This window comes from Manis javanica, chromosome 14 (genome assembly GCF_040802235.1).
Source record: "Manis javanica isolate MJ-LG chromosome 14, MJ_LKY, whole genome shotgun sequence".
Taxonomy (NCBI): domain Eukaryota; kingdom Metazoa; phylum Chordata; class Mammalia; order Pholidota; family Manidae; genus Manis; species Manis javanica.
In genome coordinates this window covers 47097396-47109625 of record NC_133169.1, presented here as the reverse complement: position 1 = coordinate 47109625, position 12230 = coordinate 47097396, and the positions used below count along the sequence as shown (strand labels likewise).

General features: G+C 36.2%; 2 pseudogenes; one reads left to right on the top strand and one right to left on the bottom strand.

Annotated features, from left to right (window-relative positions):
- The first annotated feature begins 2604 nt into the window (after nt 1-2604).
- LOC108385970 (26S proteasome non-ATPase regulatory subunit 12 pseudogene) lies at nt 2605-3803 on the top strand (annotated as a pseudogene).
- Nucleotides 3804-8251: 4448 nt separating this feature from the next.
- LOC118969113 (olfactory receptor 2T29-like) lies at nt 8252-9216 on the bottom strand (annotated as a pseudogene).
- Between the last annotated feature and the right edge of the window lie 3014 nt (nt 9217-12230).

Genomic DNA, 12230 nt, shown 5'->3' with positions numbered 1-12230 from the left:
CATGACAAAGAGTTCACAGTAATGATCATAAATATGTCTACTGAACTCAGGAAAATAACAGATGAAAATGCTGAGAATTTTAAAAACAGATAGAAAATACCTGCAAGAACCAAACAAGTCATGAAGGTGAAGAATATTATGATTGAAATGAATAATAAATGAAGGTTTCAGTGGGAGACAGGATGAAACAGAAGAATACATCAGTGATCTGGAAGAAAACACAGTGGAACTTACCCAAGTTACTCACCCAACTACTCATCCAAATAAGACGACACCAAGATCCCGACACAAAGTCACACTCTTATTAAAATGTGAAAAAATAAAAATTAAAGAGAGAATCTTAGAAGTAGCAAGAAACAAACAACTTGCTACATATAAAGGAAGCACCATAAGGCTATCAGCAGACTTTTCAGTAAAAATTCCTCAGCACTTGAAGCAGCTGGATGGCACATTCAAAGCATGACAGGAGAAGTCCCCCAGCCGACTGTGCCCCACCCGGCACGGCCGTCACTCAGAGCACATGGAGAGAAGAAAAGTTTCCAATAAGCAAAACCTAAAGGGCTTCTCACAAGATGAACTAAACCAGACTTATTACAAGAAACATGGAAGGGGCTTCTATAAGCTGAAATGAAATGGCACTATTTAATGATGAAAAAACATGTGAACATAAATTCATCACTGAAAATTTATATAAAAGAGCAAAAGAAATATAAGATGTATATATGATAGTTACTAACTTTCAAAATACGAATATTTAAAGTTAAAGATCAAAAGAAAAAGTAGTAGTGCACTATGAAAATTACAATAATTAAGGGATGCATAAAATAAAAGTATGTAAAACATCACATCAAAAACAAAATATGTGAGAAAGTGAAAATGTTGAATTCTGCATTGTATTGAAACTAAGACTGCTTTCAACCAAAACAGTCTGTTACACATAGGATGTCACAGGAGATCCTCATGGTGAAAGTGAATATTACAGTAATTACACACAAGAGAATAAGAAAGTAACTTAAATGTAATAAAACATTACAAAACCACAAGGGAATAGAGAAAGAAAAGAATAGTAATTACAAAAAGAAAAACAAAATAATTGACCAAATGGCAATAATATGTATGTATACACAACTACTTTAAATGTAATTGGGTATGGTTTTTTTTTACCAAAAAAAAAAAAAGTCATCTGTATGTAGCATAAGAAGACTCATTTAAGAAATAAGGATAAACACAGAATGAAAATGAAGATACACGAAAAGACGTTCCAGGAAATGGGAGTGAAAATAAAGCATCTATTATCATAGAAGAGAAATTAACTGGAAAAAGAACAGTGTAACAAAACAGAGCCTAACATAATAACAAAGGAATCAGTCCTGCAAGATGATACAGCACCTTTACATATATGAATCCAATAAAGGGGAACCTAAATATGTAAAATGAATATTAACAGTCTGAAACAGGAGTTGACAGTAAAAAGTTATTAACTGGGAGCTTAATATTCCATTTACATCAATGCTAGATCATCCAAACAGAATATCAACTGGCTTAGAAAATCCAAAACAATGGCTTTAGATAGCACATTATACCAGATGGTCTAAAAAGATACATACAGAATATTCCATCCATAATCAATAAACAAAGATTCTTCTCAAGTGAACATAAAATGTGCTCAGGGGAGATCACATTTAAGCCTCAAAAGAATTCTCAATAATTAAAGAAGATAAATTCATAAATATTTTATTCCCACCCACACTGATATGAAACCAAAATGAAGTAAATAAAAAAAGGGAAAACCACAAAAAATGTGGAAATTAAACAACATGCTTCTGAACAACCAAAAACTCATCAAAGGAAGCATAGGAGCAAAAAAATGCATAGAGACAAATGAAAACAGAAATATTAAATTAAAAATTCTATCAGAATCAGCAAAACTACTTATAAGTGGAAAGTTCATAGCAATAAAAGCCAACTTCAAGTAACAAGGAAAATTTCAAATAAAACATCTTATTTTGCACTGAAAGGAACCAGATAAAGAAGACAAATAGGCCAGGAAAATCTATCCTGTGGTCATGGATAAGAAGAAACAACATTTTCCAAATGGCATCCTCTCCAAACAATTTACAATTTCAATGCAATCCCTATCATAATAACAAGAGCATTTTTCCATTGCCTAGAACTTATAAAGATCCACAAACACCACAAAAAACCAAAACAATCTTGAGAAAGAAGTCAAAAGCTGGAGTATCATGCTTCCTGACTTTAAGCTATACTACAAAGCCACAGTCATCAAAAGAGTATGGTACTGGCAGGAGAACAGACCTTAAGATCAATGGAACAGAGCTGAGAGCACAGACATGAGTCCATACATATAAGGTCAGTTAATGGGTGACAAAGGAGGCAGGAGTATACAGTGGGGCTCCGGTCAGGCTGACATAGGGGGATGTCTGGGGGCGCTCAGCCTGGGACAGTGGTGCTCTGATGGGCACATCGCCATGGCAGAGGTAGGCTTGGGCACACAGGGATTTGGGCTGCCCATGTTCAGGGAAGCTGGCAGAGAAAGGAAGGCCTCAGAAAGTCACTGAAACCTTGTCTCTTTGGAAAAACACCCACTGTGCTTCTTATATGGTGTCCACATCCCATATCTTAGTTTCAGTAGTGAAGTTGTACTTCGTGAAGCTAAAAAGTGGTATTTACTGAACTAAAATAATATACTTTTGTCAAAAATATTGAGTCTGTTAAAACAAGCTGTTGCAAACTGTTCAACAGTGCTGTTCTTATGTTGATGAAAGTATAGACCTTCCAAACAAACTTCAATTAATTGATACTCTCTGAATGGTTACAGAAGGAAATTTTATCCTTTAATTGAGGGTGCTGACTGACTAAAGCTTTAGCAACTATAAAAGAGTGATATAGTGATGTGAAATAGGCAGCCTCCATTTTACAATAGTTACAGGTGGAAACTGATGGATCACTAGGAAAGGAAAAGCGAGTGGAGTTTGTTTTGAAGCAAAATAGGTTCTGCCCAGCTGTGAAGGATTACATCCGTATCCAAATTATCAGAAAGAGAATTAACACCAAGTTTTTCCATGAGGAAAATACAGAGAAATTACAGTTGAAATACCATAACTTAATGATTCAGCTGGATCAGCCTGAGGGCTCCTGTTTGCCTACTTGCGAGCACGACATGTATGATCCTCTTTGCAGAGGGCAGGAAGTGAAATGTGGCAACAGGTTCTGAAAAGTGTGTCTTCCATGTTATCTTGGCTCCTTTTGACAATGAACAGTCAGATTAGGTTCACCGAATAAGTGGAGACAAGAAGTTTAGAAGAAATCCCTAAATACAAGGACCTTTTAAAGCTTTTCACCACAACAGAGTTGATGCGTTGGTCCCCACTTGTTGAAGACTATGGAATGGAATTAACAAAAGATGCTCTCTTGAGCATCCTGCCACTGATGTTTTTGGTCCTACAAAGGAAGGTGAAAAAAGGTGGAAAGATTTGAAGGACAGAGTTGTTGAACATAATATTAGAATAATGGCCAAGTATTATGCAAGGATAACAATGAAGAGGATGGCTCAACTTCTGGATCTAATTGTTGATGAGTCAGAGGGTTTTCTCTAAAATCTAGTAGTTAACAAGACCATCTTCATTAGAGTAGATAGGTTGGGAGGAATTATCTACTTCCAGAGAAACAAGGATCCAAATAATTTATTAAATGACTGGTCTCAGAAACTGAACTCACTGATGTCTGTAGTGAACAAAACTACACACCTCATAGCCAAAGAGGAGCTGATACATAATCTATAATAAAGATCTCAGCACCCTTAAAGCTTTTAGAAAAGAATTAAATCAGAAGTCATTTTTTTAAAAAAAGACTGTTGTGTATATGTTGGGACTGTTTTTGTTTCTTTTGTATTCTCAGCTACTTGGTCTAATTTTTAAGAGATAGTGAATATGTTTAAAGCTCCTTTCAACCTTTCAATTCCCTAATTTCATTATTAACTGCACTTGCAATTGGTGCAAGAATACATTTCTATTATTTGAGTGCTGAAAAAATTTTGTCATGACTTAGCCAAGTGTTTTTTATCATATTATGTCTTTTTAGCTTTTATAAATTTTCATTCAGCTAACACACATCATTGTAATAATCAAAGCAGTATATGCACATTTATGGTCTATGGTTACCTGTGTTTCAGAACATTTTGTGGTATGGTGGTTTAAGTGTTTTTAACTAAAATAAATTATGTTTTAAAGCTAAAAAATAAAGAATATACAATGGGGATAAGACAGTGTCTTTAGTAAATTGTCTTAGGAAAACTGGACAGCTACATGCAAGAGAATGAAACTAGATTAATACCTAACACCACACACAAAAGTAAACTAAAAATGGATTAAGGACCTAAATATTAGACATGAAAATATGAAACACTCAGAAGAAAATAGACAAAAATATATTGAACACGGGCATGAACAATTAATTTTTTTGGACACTTCTTATGCAAGGGAAAGAAAAGAAAAATGAACAAGTGGGACAACATCAAGCTGAAGAGCTCCATACAGCAAAGGACATCATCAGCAGAACAGAAGGGCAACCTATGGTATTAGAGAATATATCACGGATGATTTATCTGATGAGGGATTAACTACCAAATATATAATGAACTCATATGATTGAACACCAAACATGAATAACCCAATTAAAAATGATCAGAGGGCCTGAATAGACATTTTTCTAAAGACGTACACATGGCCAACAGGCACATGAAACAATGCTCCACATTGCTAATCATCAGGGAAAAGCAAATCAAAACCACTGAGATATCACCTCATGCCTGTCAGAATGGCCACCGTCTAAAAGGCAAAAAATAACAAGCGTTGACAAAGGTGGAGAAAAGGAACCCTTCTGCACTGTTGCTGGGAAAGTCAATGGATGCAGCCATGGTGGAAAGCAGTAAGGAAGCTCCTCAAAAAAATATACCAAATATAGAAATACGGTATGACCCAGTAATTCCACATATAGACATTTACCCAAAGAAAACACAATCTCTAAGATATGGAAGAAACAAAAGTGTCTATCAATAGTTGAATATATGAAGAAGAATTGGTGGTGAAGCACAATGGAATGTTATTCAGCCATAAATGAAAGAAGTCCTGCCATTTGGAAAAACATGGATGAACATTGAGGGCACTATATTAGGTGAAATAAGCCAGGCAGAGAAGTAAAACTACCATATGATTTCACTTACACGTGGATATAAAAACAAAGCAATTAAATGAATACAAATTGCAGTAAACTCATAGACATGGAGAAGTGACTGGTTATCACCATGGGGGAGGGGCTGGGTTGGGAGGGTAAAAAAGCTGAAGGGGATAAATGGGCACAGAACCTCAATCATTATATAAATTAGACACGGGGATGAAAGCACAGAAAAGCAAACACAGTCAGTAGTTTCAAAACACCTTTCTATATTGACAGTAACTACACAATCAACATGAAATACAACCTTCTAAATGGGGCAAGATATTCTCAAATGATTTACTTGATAAAGATTTAGTATCCAAAATATATGAAAGGTTCAAAGAGCCCAATAATAACAACAACAAAAAATCTGATTTGAAAATTCTCAAAGAATCTGAACATTTTCCAAAGGGGATAGACACATGTTTTTTAGGGCACAGGAGTTTGGTGCCCCATATATTGGCTATTGCATGGAATTATGTAATAAAGGTAGGGGTAGACACATACTTTTAAACTTGTGTTTTCATTTTCTTTGTGTAAATACTCAGAATTGGAATTACTGCATCATATGGACTTTTATTTTAAGTTTTTGAGGAAGTTACATACACTTTCCTCTAGTGACCACACAAATTTATATTCTCACCAACAGTTCATGAGGTTTCTCTTTCTCCACATACTCACCAACACTTGTTATTCCCATTTTGACTGGTATAAAGTGGTTCTAATTATTATTGATATCTATTTCCTGATGATTAGTTACATAGAGTTTTTTTCCTGTGTGTTGGTCATCCCTTCGTATTTGGAAAATGCCTATTCAGACATTCTGCCCCCATTTAATTGGATTGTCTCCTTTTTGGTGTTGAGTTGTATAAGTGCTTTGTATGTTTTGTATGTTTATCCCTTATCACATATATAATTTTCAAATAAATCTCATATTCAGTAGGCTGTCTTTTCACTTAGTTTATGGTATCCTACACTGTGCAAAGATTTTAGTTTGATGTAAAACCCATTTTTGATTTATTGTTTATCATACTAGGGAGACATATTCAGGGAAAAAATGCAAAAGTTGATGCCCAAGAGTTACTACCTATGTCATATTTTTTTAAATTGAAACCTAGCTAATATAAAATATTATATTGGTTTCAGATGTACAACATACTGACTTGACACTTACATACAAAGCACTTACCCCAATAACTGTAGTTAACTTTTGTCACTGTACAAAGTTATTACATTACTTGCTATGTTCCCTGTATTACTCTTTTATTACTTTGACTAATTTTTTCTTATAATTAGAAGTTTGTACCTCTTTATGCCCTTCACCTTATGCCGACCCATAATCCCCCTTTTTTGAAGAATATGGTAGCATCCAACATTTTGTTTAAATTTTGTTCATAATTTTCCCTATATTTTGTGTGTTGTTAGTGGAACCATGAATACCTGTATCTTTATGGTCTGCTGAGTTGAGAAGTGATACATGTGCTTTTCAATTACTTAGATTAGAAGAATGCATATTTTATTAGTTCTGTTTTACTGTGACAAAAATATTGGAAATTCCTCCACATTGTCTCCCCAAACACTTCAGATCCATAGTTTACAGTCATCAACTAATCATGGTCAGAGTGCAACCATGTCTGTGGCTTTGTGAAGCTGGTCCAAGGCCCCACACACTCCAAATAACCTTCCGCACAGGCCTTCCTGGTGCTCAGTGTGTCCAGGTGCACATAGACCAACACCGTTCAGCTCCCTGTCCATACTCACCTGCTCCCCTGACCTCCACTGTTCACTTCTCCAACGGATTGCTATATATTTAACATTACTAAAGTGTTATTCTGGTCTTTTCAATACTGTTTGTAAACTTATAGATCACAGAGGCTAAGAAATGAGTCTATAATATAAAGCATGAAAGGAAGGGCCACTGGAATATTTCCTTTTCCTGCTTGGATACCTGTGTGTCTGCTGCTCATGCTTTTCTGGGGTATCTTGTCTCTGAGCAAGTTCCCCACGATCCAGCCTCCTACACTCCACTGAGGTAACATCTAGTCATCATTTAACTCTGAGTTCCACGCTCTGCTCTCAGTCCCTGTTATTGAGCTTCGTGGATCATAGGTAGCACAGATTTGTCCTTACGAGCTGCACCCCATACCCATGGCCATCAAGGCACATCATACACTTTGACTACACTTGGGGAGATTTCCTGGGGATATCAAATATGTAATATTCAGATTTTAATTTTATTTACCAATTTTTGAATTATAATATAGCATAATATATACATATTTTTGTATTACAATATAGTATAATAAATATGTATTGAATCAATAAATGAGTTTGACTCGGATATCCTGCCTTCTTTTTTTTTATTTTGCTGTCTTTTATATACAATTACATGGCCAACATTATGGTTACTAGATCCTGCCATCTTTTCTTGATTAATAAATTAAAAAATTTAAAATTTAGCTCAGATGTCAGCTCATGCAAGTGAACTTCCACAAACCTCTCAAAAAATAAAGAAAAAATAAATAAAAACTCAAAAAGAGGGAGGATTGATATGTTAACTGTTTATATAGAATAATTTCACAGAAAACCACTATTGATATGAATGGTAAAAATGACACCCACATACTCTTTACCAAAACTCTCAAGTTGTTTATATTCTACCTTCTTTGTTTTATCACTTCTCTCTCTCTCTTCCCCTGTCATTTAAATCAATTTCATTGTTTCATATGATATTTTTGCTGTACACATTGTTGCTATATATTCCTAAAAATACAGATATTCTTCTACAGCAGTGCAATTATCAATTCTCATAAATGTAACATTAATGATTGTATAATGCATTTTGAATAGAGAAGGGTTAGAAATTGAAGTATTCTATAACATGGAAGCAACTCTTAAAAAGAGGTGTAGAAATTGTATGAGACACAATGCTATGAAAGTATAAAGAGTAATGCTGATATAAGATTATAAATGTGTCATGTGCAGAGAGATGGAAAATACATTGATATCAGTTTTTCTACTTCATGGTTTCTTGAAAGACAGGTCCCACATTCAGCATTTTCTTCAGAGCCCTCATAACATCCTTATTCCTTAGACTATAGATCAAAAGGTTTAGCACAGGAGTGAGTATAGTGTACAAGACACACACCACCATGTCCTTCTCAGGGGTGTGGGAGGAGCTGGGGAGCATGTAGGTGTAGACGGCAGCCCCATAGAAGAGGGTGACCACAGTCATGTGGGAGGAGCAGGTGGCAAAGGCCTTCCTCTAGCCCTCTGCTGAGTTCATCCTGTGGATGGTGAGGAGGATGAAACCATAGGAGCCTGAAATGATGGTCACAGGGATGAGCAGCATGAGGACGCAGCAGAGGAACATGAGTGTCTCATACATGGAGGTGTCTGAGCAGGAGAGCTTTATCACAGCAGGGACCTCACAGAAGAAATGATGGATCTCCTGGGATCTGCAGAAGGGGAAGGTCATGGTGATGATGGGAGTGAAAAAGAAGCCATCCACAGATCCCAAGAACCAGCAGCCAGACACTAAGAGGAGACACACCCTACGGTCATGAGGACAGGGTAACGGAGAGGATGGCAGATGACTGCATAGCCGTCATAGGTCATGGTGGCCAGGAGGAAACATTCTGATCCATTCAGTGTCAAACAGAGAAACATCTACATCCCACATCCAGGGGCTGAGATGGTGTTCACACCTATAACCTGGTCCAAGAACATCTTGGGCACAGTGATGGAAATGTACATTACATCCATGAGAGACAACCGACTGATGAAAAAGTACATGGGGGTGTGGAGCCAGGCATCAGAGCATATCAGAAGGATCAGGATGGTGTTTCCAGACAAGGCCATCAGGAAAACCACAAAAATGACCACACGAAGGATTGCTGGGTGTTAGGACTGACTGAAGATTCCCACCAGGATGAACTCTGACCTTCCTGAGTGGTTGGCCATCCAGGTGGTGTCCTCCATGATTACACCTGGCCCACCAAGGAGAGAAGTAATGGAGCACTCCTGAGATGCCACCTGCTGAATGACTCTTTAGAGTGTGGGCATATGTGTGTGTGTGTGTGTGTGTATCAAACCAGTTATGCTAAGTGGAGGAAACCCTATGGTCCTGGAGACTGAGAGGTTACATGTTACCCGTAATTCTATTAATATGCCAGAAAATTAATAATCCACAACTGTGGGACAAAATAATTGGGAACTTGGAAGTTATCAAAGTTCAAGATCATGAGATGACCTCATGATATATGTCATTAATCCAGTATGGAAATTTGCATAGTCATGAGTATATACAAACAAAAAAGTGAATTATTAAAGATGGGATATCACTTTCTAAAGTTTTTGTTATAGGACACAGAATTTCACTAACATCTCTGGTTTAATATCTGATAAGGCTCTTAAAAACTCTTGAAGTTTCATTCACTATTAGAAATATTTTACATTTCACTGTGCATGTAAGTACTGAGTCATTACATTGTACATTGTACACCTGAAACTAATATGTTATGTATCAATTTCATACTTTAATTTTAAAAAAGGCTTAACAAGTAACTGAATCACAGTTAGAGATAATCCATATGAATGTTTGAAGCCATTGTGCCTGTGAGACTGGGTCACACGTTGAAGCAGTGAAGTAGGGTGGGTTGAGCTGTATATTCAGAAGTAGCCTGTGGGCCTCACCAAGGAACCCTTTGGACATCCTAGGGGCAACATTAGGAGCCCAGACTCTGAAGCCGTACTGCACCTGTGGATCCAGCTTATCCTGCACCCCTATTCCCCTGTCCACTCTACATAAAATGCACACAAGCACAATGATCTCAGGCATGGTTAGGAACAAATGAGCTAAAATAATGGACATAGGTGGAACCTGACAGTTGCTGGTGGATATACATACATACTGCTATTTTAAATAATTAATATATAGAGAAATGATTGTGCAGAATCTGATTAAGATACTGCTCTTACTATTATTGTCTGATGATAGAAGATGTATTAGCTCAGTTTACCAGTTTTTGTATCTACTTATGCTTTTAATAATTTTGAGTTAATAATTTCTGTATTCATAGAGAACTTATGTATGAATTTGTTTATATATTCATAAGAATTATGTATATTATGTATGTATATAGATACATATGATTAATTTATGAATATGTATACTTTAAATATAAGCATATATATATATTCATATAATTCTAATTTTAACCATGGTTAGGAAGAATTTCTTATAGAAATCCATCTTTTTCTGTCTAGTACATGTTTGTCCAAGTTGAAACAAACTTACCTTCTTAAAGCTTCTACCACTTGCTGTAAATATCAGGGGACACGAAGTAGGACTGAAAGTGTCACTGCCATTTGTCAGGCAAGGCTTTTGTTTCCCCAAATGATAACTGCTTTAATGTACACAGAAAATAATGTTTCATGGAAACAGACAGAGTGGAATGCTGAACAGTACTGAGATGTTTCTGTCTCCAATTCACTGTTGGCTTTTCTATGTTGCTGGTCACAGGCAACTTCTGACTTATCTGAAGATAAATCAAAGGCAAATTAAAATTCATTAAACTCAGGGAGGTCACAATCAGTCTATTCAGGGACAAATATTATATAAATATGACTTAATGTGTAATTTTAAAATAACTACAATATAAATAAAATGAACAATAGATGCAAAAGATATCTGGTCTTTTTTAAGAGAGTCCGTAATAGCTTCATCTGTATTTTCTCATGAAGATTACATCTCTGAAGAATTTCAATTTCTGGCAAGTTAAAATCCTTATTAACAAGAAGGAAATATGAGCTTCTTTTTCTGGAAAGGGTCTACAGGCGGTTATATTGCAGGGGTATTTCACAATGATATTTCACATGCCAAATATATTTTATAATTCCAAAGGTGTTAATTCCAAAGGTTAATTACTATATTCAATCTATTAATAAATGGAATTTATTCAGGGTGTTAGAGCAGCAGAAAACACTGACAATGATTTCAATTTCTTAATATGAATATCCAAGAAATCTGGACACATTGCAATAGAAAATGTAAGTTTTCTTTCAAATCTCATGCACTTTGGCATGTGGATTCTGAGCTTTGTGAAAATTTTTAAAATAATCCATTGAGTTGCAAAGCACTCTTGTTTGCCAGTCTGCTTGTGGAAAAGTAAATAAGGGCTAGCACAGGGACCAGTCGTGTGAGACCTTCAGCTGTTTGCTGAGTGAGTGGAGGGAGACTGGAAGGGAAGGGAATTTGGGGTCACTGAACAAATCTCTGCTGCACCTCAGTAAATGGGGAACAGCATCACCAGGCCACAGCAAGCAGCCCACCTGGGACACAAACAGACAGGGAGCTGTGTCTGCAGCAACCTCAGCAGCGGCGCCCACCCCATGCAGAATTTGCATTTCTCTGATAATTAGCGATGTGGAGCATCATTTCATGTGTCTGTTGGCCATCTGTTTTTCTTTTTTAGAGAACTGTCTGTTCAGTTCCTCTGTCCATTTCTTAATTGGGTTATTTGTTTTTTGTTTGTTGAGGTATGTGAGCTGTTTATATATTCTGGACATCAAGCATTTATCGGATCTGTCATTTTCAAATATATTCTCCCATACTGTAGGGTACTTTTTTTGTTCTATTGATGGTATCTTTCGCTGTACAGAAACTTTTCAGCTTAATATAGTCCCACTTGCTCATTTTTGCTGTTGTTTTCCTTGCCCAGGGAGATATGTTCAAGAAGAGGTCACTCATGTTTATGTCTACGAGGCTTTTGCCTATGTTTTTTTCCAAGAGTTTAATGGTTTCATGACTTACATTCAGGTCTTTGATCCATTTTGAGTTTACCTTTGTATATGGGTTAGACAATGGTCCAGTTTCATTCTCCTACATGTAGCTGTCCAGTTTTGCCAGCACCATCTGTTGAATAGACTGTCATTTTGCCATTGTATGTCCATGGCTCCTTTATCAAATATTAATTGACCACATATGTCTGGGT